General features: G+C 39.5%; 1 protein-coding gene across 4 annotated transcripts in view; it reads right to left on the bottom strand.

Moving 5' to 3' along the window:
* The window catches only part of zfhx3 (zinc finger homeobox 3), a 237,105-nt gene that overhangs the window by 102,992 nt on the left and 108,695 nt on the right, over nucleotides 1–25,418 (bottom strand). Inside the window, exon 1 of one of the 4 annotated variants that reach the window (XM_038302538.1) lies at nucleotides 24,394–24,414. The exons of the other annotated variants lie outside the window; for them this stretch is intronic. The gene's annotated coding sequence lies outside the window, so the exon portion shown is untranslated. Of the gene's footprint in view, nucleotides 1–24,393; nucleotides 24,415–25,418 lie in introns of those variants that run through there. 4 annotated transcript variants of the gene reach the window in all.

The raw sequence follows: 25,418 nt of genomic DNA on the forward strand, positions 1-25,418 counted from the left end.
GTCCTGAGACAAGACTAAATTAAGGGAATGTGCAAATTACTAATTTCAAGCAAACCCATGGTATTATTACACTGACTACAACCTGCAATATTAATGTTTAAAATCCTTAGTAATTAGCATTAGGATTACAGCCTGCCAGCAACAGAGAATTTCTCATAGAGACATAAGTATGTTTACATGTAACAGTAGTTATAAGTATAGCACCCTATATTTCTGAGTGTTTCACAAAATATCACCTAAAAAGGTTAGAGAGCTGTAAAATGGTGAATACCAAGAAAGTAGATCCTAATACAAAAATTTAAAGACTAAATTAGTTTATTAAGCAGATGTGTATGCACTGACTGTGGCCTTTTTGGAGGGAAGCCCACACTGCCGGCAGGGCTTTAAGCTACAACAAGTGTGACCCCAGTGCCTGATTAATATAACATTTCTGATGTCCATAACAACACACACGCATAAACAAAATCACCAACTACCCGCCCGCACTAAAAAAATATCCGCCTGACCCCGCGTACCCGTTTATTTTTATTTATGTATTTTTCACCCGCAAAAGAGCATTTTAGCGGGTGACCCGTCGGGGACCCGCGGGTACCCGACCCGTTGCAGGACTCTAGTAGACATTCATGCAATTGAAAATCTGATTTTCAACATCGAATTGAAAATCTGTGGCAAGAATGAAAGAAATAATAATTGTTAACAGATGTTCTATGAACAGTCTGACTAAGGTTGAGTTATTTTGTAAAGACAAATGACAAATGTGTTATTCTCTCGATGTGCTAAGCTGGGTGAGATATGGCCTAATATTGAGTCAGTGATTGTTGTAGATACAAGAGACACATGACAAGAAACATTCTACAACAGAAACACGCTCTAAAAATAAAAAGAATTTTAAAAAAGCAAAACAAAAAAGCCACTCATTCATGCGAGCATGACCAAACTTGCTTGTCCACATTTTGTGCTCACCTCCTTTAACATACACAGTGAAAAAAAAAAACATGTCAGCAAGGAGGTGAGAATTACACCAGGGCCAACTGGCTCAGTCTGAAAGTTCAAGTTGAGTGCTACTACAAATTACAAGCTGACAGTTATAACTGTCCCTGGAATGTGTTCCTTACAATGTAGATGCATGTTGGAGTTTGCTAAGGCAAATGCATGCAGACAGCTGTTGTTGCTGAGGTATTCATATGTCACAATTATATCTTCAAGACACACACACATGCGTGCATCAGATATACACACCCAAACTCAAACAGACTCAAAAGATTTATATAAGAAACTCCCAATATAATTTAAACTGTGCTGAAGACCAGATTCCCTAGATTAGCCAAGTCCCGCTTAATAAGGTTCTCTACCCATCACTAACAGATGCCCCTATATTTAGTTTGTGAAAATAGACGATGATAGGGCCAATGTAAAATGAGAGGATGGCTAATTGGTTCATAACCTGTAATTGGGGAGAAGTAATTGGAATGGACTGGCAGATGCCAGGTGCGTCTCAAAGAGGTTGGGCAGTGCTGTGCCCTTTCGCCTGGCTATAAAGCTGTGTGTTTGGGGTTATGAGGGATTGCACAGGGATTATTTGCAAAGGGGGAAGCAACGTTTCAACAGCAAAGCGTCCCCAAAGGATATATATCCTAAGCATGACATGTGCCTATTAGCTTCGCAAAACCACATAAAAGCCAGGGACTTGTATTCAGAAGCAGGACAACCACACCCATAATGAATAAGCCTAAACATATAGAGGTATTGAACTTGGCAGAAATAGCCCAGTCGAGATGAAACTGATAGTTGGTGTTGCTAACAACCAAAGCATTCCATGCATGCTTAGAAATTATGACAAAACAAATTACTCAATAATAAGGTTATAGAAAAAATGTGTTCTATGCATTGATCAGGAGTAAGTTTAATTTAATCTTCAATCTAAACTGTTTTTAAAACTTTAAGTCTCAGTAAGCCACTGTGGTGCACTCTGATTTTAAGTTATTTCAATAGATTTTTTAACAACTAAAGTCCTCTGATTAACTGGGCCTTTCTGACACCTTTATTTTCTCCTTGAAAACTAAGAGCTAACATGGCTTTATGTTTGGGATCATCTTGATAAAAATTTACCATGTTATATTCTTTAAAAAATTTCAATTTATCCTTCCTGTCCTTTGAAGTCTACCAGTGCAATGCACCGGGATGCTCCTTCTCCAAAAAGAAATGGCTGGAATTAATTGGTCCTTTGTTTTTGGGGTGATGTGTAGTGCTATTTTTCCATCAAACACAGCAACAGTACACACACTACATTATTTAAACTTCATGTTCAATGGTAAATTTGCACTATGCTGCTTGCAATACGAATTCTGCAGCTCAACATTTTCTCATGGTTCATGTAGTGGGTCAATATGATCAATGTGCTCATGGCCCACCTAGCCAATAACACACTTCTCCCAATCAATTTAATGGGGGCTGAGTGTTAATTGGGACAGAGTTAAAGAAGGATGGGTGATAGAGCGCAAGTGCTTTTTGCAGAAGCATCAGAAATGCTGTACGGTGTTGTGATGAAAGCTGTGAAGGGTCGACAGCAAGACCAATAGTTTAATTGATTAGTAAGCTTCTTTCTAAGCAAAAAATATGTGCTACACACCCTTTGAAGAAGGTGATATTAAATGAAGCATCTGTTTGTCCGTGCCATCGTCTTCACATGGGCAGTAATTATTATGCAGTTGTGTAAGCGCAATCAAGCATCCACCTCTTTGGACAGGCAATCAAGGTACAATCATAATATATAATTCTAACATCCAGAGCAGTCCTTTATATTCTAAGATGCCTTAATTTTGAACAAGAGAAAATGTATCAATAAACAGCACTGAAAGCAAATATTTGCTTTTTGAAAAGTGCTGCAAGAAATTCTCTTAACAATGATCTCAGCCAACACACAGGGGTTTTTTCTATAGAAAAGGTAGCTTTGCATCCTACTTAAAACAGGATCTGAAGAGTTGATTTAAAGAGAGAAGATCAACTCAGTAGCAATACCTACAATTTATCTAGTGGGGAGGATGGAAAATCACTAAAGATTAGGATGAGAAATACAGTGGAAAGTTGTTCTTGTAGTTTTTCAGCAGTGCATCATGAATTGTTAAAAGAATAAGACAGCTACAACCAAACATTTGCCCATCCTTTGCACATTGCACATTTGGGTGGTAATCTTAGGTAATTTTAACTAAAGAAACAAATGCAACACATGCACAAAAACAAAGAGAAAGGAGGTGAAAGGCGATGCAGTTCAGATTCAAATGTTTACACAACATTCTAAGTGTATGCTTGTTTATTTCTATTGAGGAGCTGCAGCCGACAACTAGAAAAATCATGTAAGGCACAGGAAAAACCTGCCTGACAGATATTTTGTCTGTCAGCTAAATGGAAGTAGGAAATGGTGGTGGGAAACAGCCTCCACCAGAGTAAAGGCTGTTTCCCCTGTGCTGCCTGTTGTCTCACCCTGTTCTCACAGGGCACAAGGTTCATCTAAATGGCATTCAGCCCAGAAAGCAGCTGCGCCACACATGCACCGCTAAGTTCCACCATCTCTTTGATAGTTTGGAAAGCAGACAATCATCATCAGAATCTAGTTAGAACTTTCTGACATTAATATTATAATACATCTCACTTTCACAATTCAGTGCTATAATTCACTTTATCATGAGTTATTGATCTGCCATATGCTGGAAATCCAAATATTAGGTAGCAAAAGATTGTTCCCTCACCCTTAGGGTATAATTTGGTAAAGATTAACAGAATTTTTCCTTGCTCTACTGTACTCGCTCACACAGAAAGCAGTGTGAGAACAGAAAAAGGTCTTATTTGTGGCTACAATCATCAAGTAAGGCAGCCCTATATGAGACATTACCATAGGTCGTACCACCAAGCCTCTAAATTACATACAATGACACAAAGGTGGCGGGACAGCAGTGGGCCCATTTCAGCGGTTTACTGAGAGCAGCCCATGAACAGGTCAAGACCTCCACATTAGGAAGCAGGTCAAAGCTACATAACTCTTTAGCTAAGGTGAGGGTCACTGTGATACTCTGTCCAGTCAGGGTCAATCTGAGGTTTCTGGCTGGTGAGGTTCATGGCAATACAATAAAGTAATCAATCTGGGTGCTGGACCCTTGTCAATAATATACTCCCCGATTGTACAGGGTCACCACCTGTTCCCTGTCTTCTCCTTGGACTGTCCTATCCTATTTAAGTGGCGAAGACTCAGATTTCACTGTTCCTTATTTGCAAATTTGCAGCAAGTAAAGGTGCAGCTGGTTAAAACTTCCAATTTCCATCATCACCATTTTGACACATTAAAGCTTGTGTTCATCTTTTTAAGGAGAAGAATGTATCCATCCATCCATTTTCCATCCCAGCTGGCATCACGAGAAGAATCTATTTTGATATATTTTGTACAAATGAAGGATAAATTGGTACCCAAGACAATAGCATTCCTTATTACAACCAATAACACTTTCTTTATCATTGTGTTAACTTTTTTTGTGATAGCCATAAAGAGAATGCTCTCCTCCCACCTTATCTGTCTTCCTTTTTGCCCTCTCATGCTTTCTATGAATGGAGATAGACAGTATCCTTGGGGACAAGTAGGATGAGGTAGTGATTAATTCTTGGCTGGTCTCTAGGGTTGGGAATTGAAAAGATTTTCACGATTCCGATTCCCTTTTCGATTCTATGAAACGATTCGATTCTTTATCGATTCTTTTTTCGATTCCAATTTGGGGGAAAAAGGAGAACAAACAGTTTGATTATCAGAATCAACTTTGTTTACTTAACTATTGCACAATCTTACAAAATCAACAAGATCAAGATGTCCACAGGAAATGTGAAACTGGAGTAACATCTGTGTTTAAATGAAAAATGAATACAAGAACAAACTTAATAACAAACAATGTCTAATAACAAATGATGGGATTATAACCTATTTTAAATAACAAAAAGTACTAATTATAAAACAGTAGTAGGGAAAATTAACAGTTCTTTTGCAGAAAGATGAGCATATCTGCTTTTTCCGGAAGGATACGGGATCTTTCAGGGCTTAAGGTGTCTCCAGCCGTGGAGAACACCCTCTAAGATGGGGTGGAGGAAGCCTGCACACAGAGGTAGTTTTCAGCCAGTCCAGATAGCAAGGGCAGCGTATCTTGCTTGTTCCACCACCACAGTGTGGCGCTATCCCTGCAGGGGATGGAGGGCAAGCTTTTATAGAGCTGGATTTCCTGATCTACCCTCTGGGCTAAGGAAAGACGGGGCTTTGATTCACAAAGTGACCGCAGCTCGTTGTCTTCCTCCTCGAATAGTTCTTCCAACTTGCGTAACTTGCGTAAGTTGCGTAAGCTGCGTAACGTACGTAAAAAAACGTGACGTAAGTCGTGCTCCCCAGAGCCGGCGCGCTAGGCTCTGTTGCTGCGGGAATCGAAAAAAGAATCGTTCAGCGAGCTGCCAAACGATGCCATGGAATCGAAAAATACGGAACCGGTTCTTAACAGGAACCGGTTTTCGATTCCCATCCCTACTGGTCTCCCTCTCTGCTTAAAGGCAGGTATAATGCTTCAAACAACTCCAACTAGCATTTTAAAAATGTGATTTTAGAAAAGGGTCAGAGTTTCAAGCATGTTAACTAACATTTTCTCCTTTATTTTGCTGCTCTCACTGGTCTCCCAGTGGTGCTACTGACACACCTTCAGCTTCACCAAAGCTTTCCCAAATTCCAGGAAAACCAACACTCAGGTCCTACACTGCTTCCTTGCTGGCAGGTGCTGTACTCCCTCTCACAGAGGAACAGAAAACTATAATGATAAGATTGGAAATGTAATCTAACAAGCCTAAGAAATAACACAGTTTTTCGCAAAATCTCTTCACCCACTCTGACTGCTTTCCTCTCCCTCCTATTTTCCCCTCATCTCAACGGCATGTCATGTCATTAGGCAGTATAATCAGCAGCTTATTTGCATGCATCTCCTTTATTTTATTGATTGCTACTCATTCGTTAAGATTCAGGGTATATAATTAATGACCAACCCCCTGGTGCCACACCCTGGGGACTTCTAATTCCGCTGCATGCCAAAAGGATTTCAGCATAGGGTACACAAGTGGGCTTGTCACACATTGGGCACTGGGCCAGTGTCAGTCCCCTCCCTGCCTCTGGCTGTCCTTGGTTCCAACCATCTTCTCTAACAAGGAGAGCTTTCCCGGGCCACGTTAACTAAAAGGACAATTATCCAGAGAACAATGATGCTTTTCACAGGGGCTGTTGTCATTAATGCAGTGGATCTGGTTACAGCAGTCTGCTTCAGCTAATTAATGAATTTCTGTGTACTCTCATTGCTTCTTAATCAAGTAAGGTTCATTTCAAAATGGGGTGGAAGCATGATGTTTTTGATTGAGGGTGCAACATTGATTTTGTTTGCTGTTAAGCTTTTGTTAGAAAAGAAAAAAAAGGAAAGCATATATATATATATATATATATATATATATATATATATATATATATATATATATATATATATATATATATATATATATATATATATATATATATATATATATATATATATATATATATATATGTATGTGTGTGTGTGTGTGTGTGTGTGTGTGTGTATGTGTGTGTAGTACATGCAAGTACATGCAACTAATACCATCAGGTAGAGGACATATTTTTTTAATGCCTGATTTATAAATAAAAAAATTCTTCTCTGATTCAAGTGACAGACTGATTGGCTTACAACAGTTGTCTTCCAAAAAGACAGCTGATTCTTTCCAAGGAGCATGATGACCTTTTATGAGGATGAGAGTTGTTAGTCACTATAAGTCTGGACTGATTGACAGCAACAAGGATACTGAATGGATATGTGTGTGTGTGTGTGTGTGTGTATGTACCTGTCTAGCTGTCAGAGTGAGGACCATTTTTTCCAATTTCACGATCAAATTGTGGACCGGTTCTTGCTAAGTGAGGACATTTTGCCGGTCCTCAAGTGCTATTTTGCTAATGGTTAGGTTTAGGGATAAGTTATTAATTGGTTAGGGTTAGGGTGAGGTATGCATTGGTAATGGTTAGGTTTAGGTCATAGAAAGGGTTGAAAATGGCTGAAAATCAATGGAAGTCAAGGGGAGTTAACACATGGTCCTCACTACGATGGCAGAATGAGTATGTGTGTGTGTGTGTGTGGTTGTATATGTTTGTGTGACAGCAAGAAAAAAGGGGGACAAAGTTATTAAAGAGACAAGTGATCCTACAAAATCCTACACCATGTCGTCTCATAAGCATTATGTATTATAATACTCATCCTGCTATCCCAAGTCACTAGCTTTCAAGGTGTGTGGTAGCTCACAGAGAACCAAATATGTAAACAGAGTCATGCATGAACGCATGAATCTGGTTTGGCAACTATATATGCCCTTACTTGCTAGGTATTGTGACGAAGGTTACAGCTGTCGATTATGATTAAAATGTAAACAAAGAAAGAGTTCGGACAGAGGGCGAATGTGTGTACTCAGGTACTGAAGAACTTCAGTTCTCAATGCCTCCCAAAACTACAATTCTGTAAAATGTCCATGTAGTGCTCTAAAACACACACACACACGCACACACACATATATAAATATACACATATGTACAAATATATATTACTGGCAACCTGTCAAGGGTGTACACACTCATGTCCATATTTAGCCACATATATGCTTGTGCACACCTATGTATGTTGAGAGAGAGAGCTTCTTTTTTATGGGGTACCCATATTTGGGGTCCCGGTGACACCCTCACGAGTGATTTTTCTATCAGCACCAGTGCCGTTTCTTCCATTTGCCCTGCTTTTAGTCTCTTAACATGAAAAATGTACTGTTTTAAGTAATCCTTGTTTGTCTTCACCATAATTGATTGGGTAATCCCGGTTTAACATGCACTAAAGCCAGTGCTTAAGAAACTATTAGAAGCTTAAAGAGACAGGATCTGTCTAAAGTTGCCTGCTAAATCTACATTTGCATGCAAAAAGGTTGGAGGTATTTGTTGACCACTTGTTCTGTGACCGGTTTTAAGTTGAATATTGTGTCCTTTTTGTTTTAATGCTCAACGAATTTCTTTATTTGCTAATACAGTCATGTGTCAAGAATGAACGGCGGTTTATCCGCTGACCTTTATTGTTAAATCCCTTGGCCTTCTTCCATTAACCTGCTGACTTAGTTCTGGAGGTGTTCAAGCCAGATTCATCCACAGCCACAGTCCATCTCCACAGACACAGAGCCAAAAAGTTTCTGTCACCTTAACATGACATGCGGCAAGTAACACGCCCATCAATGTCACAACTCTGTTATAATCAACACTAATCTCTCTGAATCAGCATTGGGAAAGGATAAATGATGGAGTTGGTGGAGCAAGAGAGAAAGGCATACTTAGTGTAGGTCAAAATACAGGATCAAACAGCAAGTGTGAACATTGATGTGCACACAAAGCAAGCTGACAAGAGTAAGGCTAATTCCTGCTCCTCCTCCTCCTTTGGCCACTGTGGTTTGTGCATGACGCATTACGAGGTAGGGAGGCCCTTCTTTTTCTTCATGTCTCAAACACACACACATACACTTGTGGAAAGAAGAGAAGGGGAATAATGCCCAACAAGACCTCTGTCCTAATGGGGCCCACTACTGTAATTACAAGGCACAGATTTCAGATCAGGCACTTAAATAGCCAGAGAAGAGTGCCCAGAAAACAAAAAGCTCTGTAATTATTGTCTGCCTTGTCTCTCCACAGTGCAACTTCAGTTACCTGTCATGCTGCTGTTTTGTCAAGAGTTCATTGTTTCTTGGATTCTCCCTAATCCACGGCTGGAAGCAGCCCTGGCTGTACGCCTGTCTGTGCAAGATGCACATTTCAGCTCTTGAGGGCGAGTGACGACACAGCACAAAAAGATAGCAGAAATTTGAGTCCTCAAAGCCTCACAAGTCATGAATGCATTTTTTTTTACAAGAGGATAGAGGGAAGAAAACGGAGGGGGAGTGTTCAGTTTGCCTGAGACAAAAGAGCTATTGTGCAATGAAACTTTATATACATATTAGAAACCTGAAACCCTTAGACTCTGCAAGTAGGATTCTTGTAACTGTGAACGAGATAACATTACCCACCATTCTCTCATCATGTCCAAAAAAAAGGAAAGAAAATCCTATCCTGTTTTCAGCTAGGATCTTATTCTGTGCAAAGGATTCCTGTTTTTTTTCTGTATTTTCTGCAGGGTCATCTAATATCAGTGATAAGAGGGCTGTGGTCTCCAGGCAGTTTTGTGGCCCATTAAGTAACACATTCCCCAGGAGGAGAAGGGCAAGAGAAACAACTTGTCGACAGACATTTGGACTCTGCATTCCCTTAGCTTGCAGTCACCATGTGCCCAACCTCTCAGGTGTAACAAAGGGAACTGAATGCCTATTCCTATATTTGCTCCCTCACCTGCTCCAAGCTGGAATGCATTCTGTGCATACCTCCCTCTGCTTCAGAAGAAACACAGCCAGATAAGAATACCTCATGTCTTTCATTAACTCTTTCAAATTTTGAAAAGTGTTCCTTTTTATGCATCAGATTAGAAAAAGACAATGAAAAACCTACAAAAAAAATAAAAAAATACAAATACAAAAATTTCCGCAGGTATATGATAGTATATGCTAAGCCAATGAAATTCAAGTCAAAACAACTCACCAAAAATATAAACTTACTGGGGTTCACTGCAGAGAGACACTTTTTTTATAGCCCCAAAGCATTGCTATTTCATTACTGAAATTAGGCTTTGTCTATGAGCTGTTAAAGTTCAGAGGTACAAGGATTACCAAAACAAAACACTGATGTTGAATTGCCTACCTTTGATCTCCTCTGTAAATAATACCTTGGATGTTAACTGGAGGATTAGAATAGACCTAATTGCCTAGCCGATATTTTTGGCCGATATCTGAGACCTTAGTATAAGTATCAGCCAATAAGAGCACGTGTTTGCCGATTCACAAGTGCATTCATCAGCTATGTCTTTAAACAATGTAATGCGCATGTATTGTTGCTCTCTCCTTTTGGTTTCCATTGTTAATATTTTGTTTTATTTGTTGATAACCATTTTTCTTTATTGCAACTTGTGTAACATGTAATCATTGTGCTATTTTTATCATGTAAATGGAGGAAGAGTAAGCAATCTGGGCCTAAATAATAATTACAAAATTAGGAGAACATATTGGGAATTGGTTTGACTGATGTCAAAATAATCTATATCTAATTGGTTTTAAAAGAACCTTAATCGGTCAATCTCTAGTCAAGACAACATTTCCACGTCTGATAATTGATGCTTAAATGGGAATAAGACAAAAAAGGGCATTTTGATCCTCTGGTAGCGTATGTTTAGTTGAATGACCCAGTATATAAAAGTTTTTTTCTTGGATGGTTACTTTTCTAAGTTTCATTTCTAAAAATAGAAGTCTACTTAATAATAAAAAAAAAAAAACTGTTAAAGAAGAAAAATAAACCTCTCCTCTAAAGTGAAAGACACACATAAAACAAATAAATTATTAAACTATAGATTTGAGTCCTACATTTACAAATGAAATACATTGGGGCTGTGTTTTAAAAGGGGCCAAAATCAATTTTTATAAGTTTTATAAGTGCAGTCTTGGTGTGGATAATTATTTGGGAGTTGGTTATAATTCATAAAGCAGCAGATTGTTTTTAAAAACTATAGTGTACACAGCTGAACTACTCATTTCTTTAGCCGTTCAGCATGTTCTTGTTGTGGTTGCCAGGAAAAAAAAAATCACCATAAAAAACATTGCTGAATTGAGTACTAAGCCCTATTTTATCCTTTAGAGGCTTCAGTGGTTTTGCATGCAAGTTAGATTAGTTGATGTCCAGTCAAATGATGCAACTGGCACCAAATCACCCTTTGTTACAACCCTTAACCATGAAAAGATCATATCAATATGTGGAAATCACACAGGTACAACAGAACTCTTTTATACTTTCTCTTAGAGAACAGCTTGCTTCACAAAGACTGTTCTGGTTAAGCTTATGAGAGTATAAATCCTAGTTTGGTGTGGTTATCTCAGGCCTAGGGAACCTAAAGAGTAAATCTGTTAGTTTTAATAGGCACATTATTTCTCCCCCTAACACCAGCACTGGCTCCAATCTGAGCCACTGGCTGTTTGAAGTTGGTAACAGCTGTAGTGGTTCCAGCCTTTATTTAGAGGTCACTATGCTGACTTCAGTTAAAAGGGGAGAAGGACTAAAGGGTGAGAGGGAAAGAGAGAGGAGAAGGCAGTAGGAGGAGAAATAAAGAACAGAGAGCAAGTGAGAGGTGAAAGGAGGAGTTAAAAAAAGAAAGAGTTACTAGTGTGGCAAGGGATTAGCTGAGGGAGAGGTTAAAAGTTTGTGGAGCTGCATCTGGCCTCCTGCCTGCTCTGTTGTTTATTGCCGCCGGCGTGAAGATCTGGTGCCAACATTAACCGCACCTGAACCACTCTACAGCGCACACAAACACATAAAAACACACGAGGACCGAACAGGAAGAGGCATGCATGTGCACAGCTTGCACTGTACACCAATGCTTCTGTAAGATTTAACAAAGTTCCAAGATTTTTATACCCTCTACATTAGTGTGTGTTTGTGGAATTTTTGTGTAAGTGTATGTAAGTGTAGTTGTGCTGCACTAACAGGCGCCTAGTCATGTCTTCTCATATGTTAATTCTCTGTTAGCCATATTCCCTTCCCATCTTTGTGCCGTGTCAATCTGGATGGCTGCCAAATCTGTCTCGGCTTAATCTTCCCAAGTCACCCAAAACCTTGCTTGACAATGTTCCACCTCAGCTAAAACTTCCACAATTTGTTCTGCAAACACAAGACAAAAAAATGCTCTTTCTAGGAGTTCTATGGGCCATCATCTTCTGACCCGAAACAGACTGCAACAGAGGCATGCCTCGGGGTCACTCTGAGCAGTAATTATGCACGATGATGCCATCAGCGACAAACCCATTATACAGACCCTTCTCTGTTCAACTTCAACAGGAATTTCCCATAATAAAAAGTCAGTTTACTTATAGTGTGTGCAAAAAATGTAAGGGCATACACACACAAACTAAAGTTTAGTGCAAAAGGAGTTTGAAAGTGTAGGGACTTTCAAGGTAGCTTATAGGGAGAATATCATTTCTCTGCTCAAATTAGCCCATGTCATCTAAACTTCAGGAATAGATTGTTGCAGTAGGTCATATTCACAAGCACAAAAGTGATTAGGTATAAGCCCCATGGAAGAGTGTGCAGACCTTCACATCTTCGGCCAACCTTTCCAAAGCACTTGGCTTTCTCCTGCCACAACAGTATCCAAGATCAATTTGGCTTGACACAGGCCCCTCCTTAGCTTGTGGAAGTAATACCAGATTACAGAGCAACTGTTTTTAAATGTTGATATAATGTGTTTTTCTTGTTCTCTCCCCCCCCATCTCAGTGTTTGCACAGCTGTTCTCTAACAGCAGGTCATCTCACGGTTCTTCTCTTGTATAGCTTACTTTGGGCAAAACTGACATATCACTTTAACTCAATATGCTTGGAAAACATTAACGTGTGGGCTTTATGAGGAAACAGTTTTTATTTAAAAAAAGTGTGGAATTTTAGTTATATATGCATATCTGGCACCCATTAGCTTATTAGGCTAACCTTTCTTCTTCCAAAATAGTGCTTTGAGAGTTAACTTATCGCTCTGACTCAGTTATACAGGACAAGTTCTGACAGGCTACCGGCAACTCCGAACACACCGACAGCGATCTCCACAGCCAACAAAAAGGATGGTCTTTCAATAGAGCAAGAAGGTCTAAGAAAACAAAGTGAGAAAAGAAAGAAAAAACATTGATAGCATTTTTGTCTTTGTTGAATCAAAGCCGGATATGATAAGAGAAGCGTGCAATAAACTATTCATTATTAAAAATACCACTCCTGGGTGCCTGTGGTGAACAACAGAGGGGAACAGACTGAAAAATGTGTCCATGGGTCAGTTAGTGAACAGAGAAAAAGGTAGATTTACACAGCTCTTTAACAGAAGTCTGTGCTCTATCTCTCTTTCTCACCGCCCTACCTTCCCTCTTGCTTTATGTATACATGTGAGAAACCAGCAAGCTGGAAGCTCTCCCAGGACCCAGATGTGCTCTGTCAACACCAAGATTCCAGAGAGGAAGAAAGGCTTTACAGCAGCAAGCTGCACACACACACACAGCCAGAACCTGCAAAGACCGGGAGCCAGGAGAGAACAACCTGCTCCATGTAAACACAGACCTCCCTGTCCCTGTCTGAGCCACTGGTTCTGCTTCCTCACACTGTATTGGCACTGGCCAGGGCAACCTGCAGAAGCAGCAACATAATCCTGGTGGTGGTGTAGTGAGTCGCAGAGTTCCTCCTGCCTCACTGAGCCTCCTTCTTTGCCTGCCACCGTCAAGAGGTAAATAGCTATTGGCTGCTCAATAAGTGGCTTCAGTGTGTTGAAGTAAGGGGCCTTTTTTCCTCCACACTCTCCCAGACTTGACAAGCATGTATTGACAGAGCAGTTACACACTAACCCATTGGGGGAAATCCTCCACACTGTGCCCCAGGCAGCTGATAAATGGAACTCATACAATACCTGTAAGTATCATCTCTTAGGTATGGGCCTCGAAAGGTATATTTTTGCAAATTAACAGCTTAATATAACAATAGTAAAGCAGACAAAGCTTAAGAGAGTAGAGGTATAAGAAACATATTGTAATGACCATTAAAGCAGGGAAAACAGAGAAGGTATTACAACAAAACATGTTTATTTTGCTGTTTCATTGCTAAAATTTTCATTCTGACTTACTGTAACAGTAAAAATAACTAATGAAAAATAGGAAAAAAACCCGATACTATGCAATTCTCGAATTAGGTTTCATTGCTAACTGTAAAAGCTATCCAATTTTAATACTGTATCTAAGCATATGAGGGTCACTACTGTCCATAAACGATCTGGTTGGATATTTGGAGTCAGTAGTGGAGCCCCAAACATCACTGGGAAGATGCGATGCCTATCCCCTCCCTCCCTTTCACTCCCTTTTATGTTGGACCCACTACTGATAAATGGCTATGGGTGCAGCACTTGCTTTCACTCTGTGATATGTCAGTAACCTTCACTGATCTGTTAGCGGGTAGGCCCGCCTTATCGCTGCCTCTCCTCTTGTGATATACTGTGATCCCAGACCCTGACTGCTTTTTAATACACTGCACTTTAGGTAACCATGTCGCAGGCTAACCACCGAAGTGGACTAACACCTGAAGCCATGTGTTACAGAAGCGCTATGATGGCTACAAAGATTATGGATAAACCAACTGTGTAAAAGCATGTCAGCTAAATGATAACATTAGCTAAGGTAGAAAAGCAGAGTTTTGAGGTATTCCCAGGTTTGATTATGTACTTTTGCCACGGGCTGTATGGAGAGGAGCGTAATACTCAAACTTTAAGCTTAAAGAATGATATTTTGCAAAAGAAATAATGATATGTCTCATCAACAACAGCAGCCCATTGCATTTGCCACCCTAAGTCTTTACAATCCTCTCTTGCTTCCAGTTGGATCCTTTCAATCCTGTGGCTTTGTTCAAGGCACTACCTGTGCTGTGTTTTTAAGTCTAATCAAGCACCTCTGTCAGAAAATAGAGCATGTGTGTTGACAGAGCACAAAACTCTATGCAGCGCTGAATTAGTGCTGACAGATACTTCCTCCCACCAGATTTATACATGCACTTACTCAGAGGAAAAAACTGAACCAATTCATAGAGTTTCATTCAAATCATATGAGCCCTTGAGCAAACAAAATAACAAAAACACTTGCCAGGTATTGCAGCACGCGTTGAACAACTTTGTACACGGTGGATTACAGTTGCACTACTGTGGCAATGATCATTGTAATTAAGTAAAATTTGTGCTAACTCAGAGAAAATGAAGTTACATCCAAGGATCTTATGAAATTAATAAACACAACCCTCTAAAGCACCCATGCAGGTTTGAGAAGGCTGCAGACAAAAAAGACTGGGCGACTAGCAGGAGAATTATCCCAACTATTGATTTTAGCTGTTGGGTATTACAGAAGGAAACAGTGGGTTTATCAGGCCAAGATCCCTCTGCACTTTTACTAACTAAACGAGTATTTTCCGGGCTTATCAGGCAAAAAGCCTATTACTGATGTTCTCGGCCTCCCCCACAAACAGACAAAAGGAGATCTTGGCCACTATTATGTAGCCATTGCATGAGATGCATTGTCACACTTTTGGAGACCTCCTATATTTATCCAAGACACAAAACCAGAAAGATGCTCAAATAGTCTCCTTTAACACGACACCCCTCAAGGGTATTGCACACTTTATTATATTTATCTATATAAACAGCTCATCAACAATCTGCTCTCCATCATCATTTACCTTTATCTCTCTTTCTTTCATGGGGTCAATGTCATTTTTATGGCTACCTTATGTAAGAAAAAAAGGCAGTATTAATTAGAAGTGCTATAATTCTGGAGAGGAGCCTAATTCTGGTTTTAATCACATAGCATAAAAAAGTATATGTTTTAATTAGAGACTGCAGAGATACCTGTAGAGGTCCCTCTAATTATGTCTTATCCATGTTCTACTACATGCTGTTCTGTATCTGCTGGTGTGAACTGAAAGTTCACTTGTTTGTTTTAATATTAAATTATACCCAGACGTGTTGTATAAATACAGATTTCCCAATATTAATAATGAAAAAGAACAGAGACAGAAAATTTCCCCCTTAGCAATTACTGTGAAAATCCATAAAATGATCAATACACAATCCCAAGGATTGTCTTAATACATATAAAGTATGGATAACAGTATGGGCTTGTATGAACATCCATGAATGTATTGTGCTATAAAGTAATCTGAAGGAGATAGGATTATAATCAAAAAAGTAAAGCATGGCTTTTCATTATTTGCATCTCTCATCAGATTCAGAAATAGAGGGCTGAAAAAGATTATTGACTGAGTGTAAACAGAACTTAGTAATCAAGAAATGAATGAACAACCTAGTCAGCCAAACTAAATCTACATCTTGGCCTTATACTGCTTCTTAGATACAAAACCAACATGCTGGTCTTCTTTAAACTACAAGTAAAGACTTAATCTACTGAATAAGGACAAAGTTGCCATGTTACACATGAGGTACATTACATAAGAAAGTTAGCAGGATTCAATGAGGTAAATTGCCGCCTATACTGGTAAGCATTGGCAATTATGGTGTGATTGCTTGAGGATCAAGACCCAAGTGTTGGCACCAAAAAGGGGGCAGTGCTCTATTGCCAACTGGCCCTTCCTTTATGTCTCCAAGCCAGCCCTGTAATTTGCTTGGAACGCAGATAAATCTTATCTCAGAGACCTGATTAAGTTTTTAATTTACACACCAATCAATAGCACAGGTCTATTGGCAATGTGTCTAAAACTCTATTTACCAAAGGATTCCCTGCTATCAATTGATCAAGGACCCGGCAGCCATAAATTATAGGAACATGTGTGTGCGTGAGTTAGAGAGAGGGAGGCAAAATGATATGGTGTGAAAGTACTGCAAGAAGGAGAAAATTAAATAGACTGAACATATTTAGAAGATTTTTAGTGTGGAATGCAAAGATAAGCTGTAGCCTGCTAACACCCACTGTAGGTTGCTGCACATGACCAAGGTGCAAGCCAAAGACATAGAAAGTTTAGTTTTCAGCTGCTTTAATGATGATGATTTGGTCTATCTAAACATCTTTAAATTACAAAAACTTAGTGAGAGTCAAAAGATTAAGAACCAATGCTAAGTACCAAGACAAATGAAACACCCTAACACTTTAGGCTCTTTCTGCATGATTACCATTAATGGTTTAAAGTCTAATTTTACAGAATTGTAAAAAGGTGATTTTACTAGGATCTGGGTTCCATAGTGTTACTAGCTCTCATGCAATGGTCCATTTAATCCTTCTTTGAAAACTAAGCAAAGAAATTTTCAAGAACAGATCCATCTATATAACATCCATATCCACAGGTTTCATGTTGACTCTTGTAGTCAGAAGTTTTAAGATTTGACTGACTTGTCAGAGCTGAAAGGTGAGATTTCGATACAGACAAATATACTGTCATTCTTACAAAGAGTTAGAGGGGGCAGATATAGTCTAGTCCCTCTCTGCTGTTCCTGTGCAAAAGGAGTGAAGGGGAGAAAAGGAGGGCAAGCGTTATCACCGTGGAGAAAGTGTTGTCATGGCGGTTCTGCTTTGACCCTGCTGACTCGCCAATTCCTTAACATGAGATCATTTTGGACAGCTGACCTTAATATTACTGTGCTCTGAGAATGAAACGGATCCAGTAGAAGATCTTATTCCCTGTGCCCCCTGCCAAAATATATGCAGGATGCACATTTACAGCTTTTGTTCCTGCACCAACATTAACAGGAATTAAAGGAATTCCCAGAATAAACAAGACTATCAGTTAAGTCTCTCATGCCTACATTTAGTATATGGTAAAACACAGTTGTTTTTTCAGTTTGTGAAAAGACCAGACAAACGAAGATAGTATGTTTTCCAGGTTGTACTTAAAATTACCACATACAATCATAAAGTAGAAGAACATTGTCATAACAAATGTTTAAGCGGAAGCTCTGCACTACTTTGTCATTAGAAGAAAAGCTGTCTGGTAAAATCAGGCATAAACATGTGTCAGAATTACATGTAATTATAGTTGGAAAAACTTCCGCATGAGTGTATGAATCACCTCTGCAGCTGGCTGGCGTGGCAGGAGAGAAAACAGTACCCTGCTATCCTCACCTTCATAACTGCAGTGGGGGAGGGGTGCAATGCAAACCATTGGAGACGTGCTGTCTAAAGAAGACAGACAGTCTCATACGAAGTCAGAGCGGCCAGCTTGCTGGTCCTTTGCTGGATTATCTAAAGAGCCACCGACGGATATGTGTAATCAGCCCCATCCCCATGTTTCTCTCTCACTCCCTGCTTCTCTGGCTAATGTCTCCGCCTGATTCGATTGAGGCAATTAGGCAGTAATCTATAGAGCTAGGGAGTGATGGAAACATTTCCCACTGTCCTCCTCATGTTTCTCAGAGCTGCTATAATTAGCTAACTTTGTTTCTCATTAAACATCAAAGGAGTATTTACATACCCAGATCCAATTTGGCTCTATGGAGCCCAGCCCTTTTAAACCATTGTGAAATCCTGAAACATGTCTTTAAACATAGGAATGAGGGAAGTAGAATCTACAATTAATTCAATTAAACCTTTATTGAAATCAGTCAAAGACAAAGAATGTAGAGGGTATGGAATACATTTTGAAAAAAGACTATGCCTATGGAAAAAGCTTGGCCCATAGGTAAAAGCTGTTGGTCGTTAGTGATAGATCTAAACCTTAAAAGCCGCTTCTATTAAAGTCGATTTTTATTAACATAGCAGTTATAGAAATGCACAAATTCCTTGTCTGATATTAACTAAAAGATAATTTGTTTTATGTTAAATGGAGTGAAAAGAAAGCTACTAGATATGGATTGCTAGTGTTTATAATATACATTAAAGCATTATACAGTACATAACATAACCTCGTTTCTAGATCCATCCAACAAACACCAACCTGATCAGCTCGAACTGTGGAGGAGACCGCCAATTACTGTTTGCGGTACTGGATAAACCTTCTATGTTATGCAAGCATATTGAATATTCTTACCATTTTCTGATTTTGAAAGTTATTTTCCAAACATTCTAAGGACACTTTCCAGTGACTGCAAGAGCATCATATGCATACAAATAAAAAAATAGAAATAAGCCCCACCTCTTTCTTCATGATTGTAAATGGCCAAAGCCTCTCAGCCTTAACTCCACTTAAACATTCACAATATCTGACCTGACAAGCACGACAAACGTTTGTATCATATAAACTATCGATGTACTGAAATAATCATAATGATAATGTTAAACAAACAGCATTCAACAACCACAAAAAATGCTGTTCCTTAGGTCTATGTGAATTGTTTCCTATGTTATCTTTTAATCAAAGCATCTAAGCTATTTGTCTTCTTATACTGTCCCCTCATTTCCTGGTTTATGAATATAAAACAGGGTATTAACAGCATATAAGAAGATTGTCACATTGTGAAGTTTGCCAGTTGTCTTTGTGCATGTTTTTGTTCTCTCAAGCCCCATCCGCACATTCAAATACATGTATGTAATCATGACTGATCACTATAAATTGCCCCGCTGTGTAAGTGGTTGCATTACAGTGGATTTTCCTTTAAATCTGTCTTAAGGGGTGAAAACAATTGCATAAGTTCTGCTGATTGGCTTATGATGAATAACAATAACAAACCAACCAGAGGAAGAAGGTGGTTATTCAAACAATCATACATTCACACTGAGTACAGTTAATTCAGAGGCAAGATTTTAAAGATGAAAGAGTCTATATGTGAAATGTGAATTATACTCTGAACAGAGAAAGTTTTTTTCTTGTGGGTGTGTGTGTAAGTGTCTCAATAAAGGCGATGTAAGGAGGCTATCCAAGTCACCGATTATTTGAAATATGGATTAATTATGGAGTTTCAAAGGCTAAACAGTAACAAAGAAGGTTGGTTGTTTTATATTTGAATACAAGCAGAGGAAATGTTAAAAAGCACTGTTTGTTTTCTTTTTTTTTCTTTTTTTGACATTATGTTATATCGTCTTATCATTCCAAATGTCAAGATTATTGTACCAATGATTATCAATGTAATTTTACTGTCACATTGTCACACAATGACATATGAAATTTTAGATTAGCATACAGTGTTTCCTGTTTGCCATTGCTTCTGTTAAGGGTACTTTTATAGAATCCTGTATTTGATTTTAGAAATCAAAGTTACTTCTTCAAAACAACTTACCCAATGCCCATAATTTCCTAAAGCTGTCTCTATGAGATATGATACAAAAGAACTGTTCATGATTTTACTAAATTAAGTAACAAAGTAATGTGAAAATAAATATAGAGCTTTATTCAAGTACATGTGCGACATGGCAGCCAGTTTAAAAAAAAAAGGTTAATACAATTAGCTGGATTCCAGCATGACACAGATTTACTTTGTCAGTTGTGCTTTAGCAGTAATTCAAGGTCCTGTGAACAGACACAGCCTCAATGAAAATCTTACTTTAACCCTGATACCTGTCTAAGGTCGTGAAAAAATAAACAAAAAGTTAGTTTCATTGGCCTTAACAGCAGTCCTCTCAGAACTGCTTGTGATTCGCTCTAATGAGGTGCTACAGAATCAAAATGTTCATATATTCTATTGTCCTTTTTCTGGAGTTGGGGTTTAACTCTCAAGTAAATGAATAAAAGAAAATAGATGAGCAACTAAATTTTTTTTGTTAAATGAGAAATTAATTAGTATAAGGGGCAAAGGAGTTTTTCCTAGATAAAAATGCCATCCATCCACCACCACTTTTCTCCTATGTTACCCTTTACTTCTGTGTGCAGTATGGAAGCTAGCCTGGTCTGAACAGCAGAGGGTTAACTGCACTGCTAAATTGTTGGCCTGAAAAAAAAAGTGAAACAATGAAATAATGGCAGTGACTGAATGCTCAAAAGCAGGGGGCACAATGGGTGTGGGAGTGCAGGGGTCTTGCCATAGGCTACCGCAGATGTTACTGAGCTTCTTCGGGTCACACAGTCATGGATATTAGCAATCCTACGAGAGGAATCCTGGATTAGAAAGCTGGATTCCTTTCTAAACTCTGTCGGGGTTTGAACGTGCCAGAAAAGCCAGGAAGATGTAGAAAATCTCCAGTTATGTATCTGAAATGTGGCAAGGCAAAATATGTGTGGTAGTGCTACATAAGAGTAGTAGAAGGAATGCAAACAGAAAGAGCAGGCAACATGCTAAATTAAAACACAAAAGTATAGAAGGCAAAGAGTAAGATTGAAAGGTCAACTGAGCAAAACTGCCTTGAACGGATAATGAAACAGTGTAACAGAAAGAAAACAACCAGAATTTAAGCAAACGATAATGAAGTACGTTTGCAGGAAGGGATCCTATGAAATGAAAATTGCTATTTGTAGCTGAGTGAGTGAATAAGCAAAGACAAATAGCGTTATTTTGCCTTGTACATATGCGTGAGTGAGAGAGGGCAAGAGAGGGAGAAATAAAAGCTTTTCAGAGGGTATATCTGCTGTTCTTTCCCTCTTTCCCAGCACAGAGGTCTGGGCAGGCCTCATATTTTTAGCTGCTGTCAGTCCAGGGTGAGAGGTAGAGACAGCAAGGGGCAGCTGTTTTCTGGGAGGTTGCCCTTCCCCACACATGGCCTTTGATATATTTTAGTTTCATTGGGCAACAAACCCCAAACCCCCATCTCATATTTATAAGTATTTCTATATGAATGTATTCATGTGAAAGCTTATGTAAAACGAAAGTTTAACTTGCATAGTAAGGCACATGAGTAGTGGCAAAACATGGAACCAACTCTGAAACTTAGGTGGTAAACCAAACTGAGAAGAAACACGAAACCAGACCTTTGTTCTCTTCCCCTCTCTTTGTTTTAGACAAGACAAATAATTTCACAGGAATGTAGCTGGGCTGGTCTCTATGTATTCAACAGTTTTTCAGAATATAATGGAGAAACTGATAAAGAAGTCATTCTCACATACAGGCTCTTCTCCAGTGGGGGTTTCCCTAAGTATTTAAGGAGTTAGGTTACATGTAGATATTTTTTCTTTTATTGTTCTGATGGGCAAAGATTGAAAACTCCATAAACTATGAAGCATTTTACAGAAATCCTCACAGCATTGTCCTTTTTCTACCAAAACAAATATAAACTTTAAATCAAGATTTTTCCTGTAATGTGTTGAAAATATCTTCATTTGTTTTTAATTACCAGCCCAAATCAAAAAGTTCTGTTGCCTATGTAGCGCCAAACCTATACCCCAATTCAGAGAAGACGCCTCAACGTTATTCAAATAAATAGCTTGTTTCTAATCTCTTCTAATGTATGTTTCAGCTTTAGCCTTTCTTGTACACTGGCTGAAAAAAAACATTTAAAACCGAGAACAATTGGCTTTTAGAGGAAATGGGAAAAGCTTAATGACACTAGTCTACCCAGGTCAAACGACTCGGCAAGCGACCCGCATTAAAATCGCCACGGCTCTGATCGGCATGCCGTGGGAACAACAGCGCCGGGTTGACCCGCTAAATTATGTGACACCATTGAACGCAACGTATGGATGTCAACACATGTGCCAGTAGCTTCTGATCTAACAAGCCGAAACAACTCTATTTATATTCAATAAACATGGCAAAGCACTGGTGAGAGGGATTCTGACGGATAAAAGAGCGAAATAATAAAGAATACTGACTACGCCCTGGCTCCCCTCCATGTTGCTCTACCTCATTTACTTCCCTGATTTCCATCACACTGTCGACATCATCATCGCTTGCTCACTCAGCGTGATGCCATCATTAGAGTGGTAAGGGGTAATGGCCACACACTTGCCAGTAGGGGGTGAGACGCGGCTTTTCGGACATTTGGGAAAAGAGTCAAAAGCTGATTGTTAGCGGGTCAACCCGGTTTTGATAAACTGTCGGATTTTCAGCTTTGGATCTAATGCAACTTCTACATCTAGTCTAAACCAAAGCCTCACTTCTCAATATGTTTTTATCATGGTATTGTAAGCAAGCATATCATTATACTGGTTAAAGCAGAAGAGAATAACAGCCAAAGGAGTTCTGGTTTATCAGTCTCAGTGGCCCCCACAAACAAAAAAATATCAGAACATAAAAGAACACTCTGACAATAATAGCAAACACAAATTTTCATATTTGACAATTGATGCAGGTGAACCTTTGTCCCCATCCAGAGACTATCCATCACTCTACAAGTTAATATTTGCTTCTGCCTGCTCATAAATTTGCATCGCATTAGAACCTGACCTAAATGCATTTTTATCACCCAAAGTAATTAGCCGAGCATTAGTTGTAAGCGAGACTGAGAGTACTACAAAGCTGAATCCTCCCTGAATGGGTGGTGGCTAGCCAAAAGCTGCAGGCAGAATGTCAACGGAGTAAAGCGGAGTTGGGCCACCAGATAAAAGAGGAAGTGAACATGGCCAGAGTGCTGCCTCTTTAATCTGCTACATTAACTCCAGCACTACAAGGGGAGGAGCCAGCAAGCAGGCTAACAGCACAGCCACATAAAAGGGGAGTGTCAATGAGGGGGTAATAAGGAAAGACAATGAGTAAACAAGCAGGGGAAGTCCAGGCCCGGTGTGCTAGAAACTCCCTGCTTCTCACTGCCTGGCATACACAAAGGCCCCCGCTGTAATTAGCTACCCCAATAGGTTGTTTAGCATTTGCATATAAATGCCCTCACAGGCAAACGCTGAACATGCTGACACAAGCCATGCCAAAAACAGACGTTTGCCACACCTCTACCCCTCCAGGAGGTCTCAAGGGTCCACTTACACAGGGGATGCCCCCTCCCTCCACCCGATGCTTGTACCCAGCACATGCAAGCTGGCATCTATATCAACAAAAACAAATGGCACACCAGAGTGTGGTCGCTCAGTTCTTGTTTCTAGAGAGATTGTGAAACACTGTAGCCAGGCTTCCTGTTGAAGGCCCACATACCCATCTGTCATGTGAAAGTGTACTTTCCTCAGACCACAAGGTACAACGAGACAATGCAGGTGGAAGTCTGTTTTTAATATATCTGTATGAAAAATCTAACAGGAATATGGTAAAGGACATATATAGATTTGAACATTAACAACCACACACCTGTGCAAGTCTGCAATAGCATGAAGTGTACAGCAAGGAGTCTCCACACAGTGTGTGAAATAAACGTTAGTTCTTGATCAGGATTAAAACATGAAGGCTAGTATTAGTATTGCATCCTCATAGGTGCAACTAGTACACAAATACCTATTTACAAATGTTATCTGCATCCCAGGATTCATCAACCTCCTCTTGTGTGTTGTTTTCATAAGGGATATGTGTGAAAACTTAAAGAAAGGAAGGAAGTGATGAAACATTTGCCTGCCCTCCCCCACCTCCGACCAACTCCTTTTCTTTTCTCTCCCTCCTCAAAAAGCCCAGATTCTCTTTAGTGTAAACAGAAGCTGTGTCATCCCCACACTCATCTTGCTCCAGGCACCGCTAGGAGTGAGAAAGTGTAAAGCTCCCGATGCATACTAGGGCTGCTTCCTGTGGTAATCCTTACCACAAGGAGCAACTTTACTGGTCAACCCTGCTTTGCTTGCAGTAAGGTCACCACAAAACAAGAAAAGCTATCATTTGGTGCCATCAGCCACAAAGCTTAAGCTAAACTTCCAATTCTCACCTGTCGTATGGCCTGTTGTTCCCTGTCAGGGCATGACCCAACATGAAGAAACACCTGGGTGAAATAAAAAAAGCATGCAGTAAGAGGAGTCTTTATTTTTTACGGCTTTACAGAAAGCTTGTGTGAAATACATGGACAACTACATTGGAAAAAAAGCATATGGTGCAATTAACAGAAAAGGAAAAAAAAAAAGATTTTTTTCTTTCCATTTCTGTTTGTTCTGAGCTACCCAAAATGGTTCAGTGGAGAAGAAAAAAAAAGGTTCTAAGCGAGAGTGTAATGATAGCAGAGCGGAAGGAAAAAGCAGGGCATATCTGGTCAAAATATTGGCACTTAGCATGTGAAGAGAGGAGAGAAACTGTTGAAACAGCCTGTATCCGTTTTGAGCCTCTCTCTTACCTCAGGCTGACTTCCTATGTGTGGTCAGTGTGCGTATTGTTTTATCGCTTCACTCGACAATGCATATACACCACTCGTTACCACCTGGGTAAAACTGAAATGTCAAATGTTGAGCTTCACTGGAAAATGTCGCCTTTAATTAAACTGAAACTTAGCTGTAGCAGGTTTGTGGCCATGGAGCAGTTGATGAAGTGATACAGGGGGATGCTTTAAACTCAAGCCACCATAATTATTGTGTATAACATGTTCTTAAGCATCTATTAGAGTCACCATTTGGCAGAAAAAAATGCAAAGGCTAGCCTGGGGATCTCACACTCATTCATTAAACAGTAGCGAGAAAATGAACGCCATGGTGACCAGACGAGGCTGATGACGTCACAAAGCCGAGGTCACCAGTCTGCTGCGACCGTCTAGCCCTCGTTTGGCCCCTTGGGACCTCCCTCACCCCCCACCACACCCAACTTGTCCAAGCTAAGCTCTGTGGTGCTGAAAATTGGATTGAAAACTGTCAAGAAGGGCAGGGTGTCAAATATTTATTACATTAATTTTGATAAGACATCAGCTATAGAATTAAGTACGCCAACTGTTTCAATATATAAATATAATTTTAAATCAATGTATTTTTG

This window comes from Cyprinodon tularosa, unplaced genomic scaffold (genome assembly GCF_016077235.1).
Source record: "Cyprinodon tularosa strain WSP-4 unplaced genomic scaffold, ASM1607723v1 ctg494, whole genome shotgun sequence".
In the NCBI taxonomy this organism is placed as follows: Eukaryota; Metazoa; Chordata; class Actinopteri; order Cyprinodontiformes; family Cyprinodontidae; genus Cyprinodon; species Cyprinodon tularosa.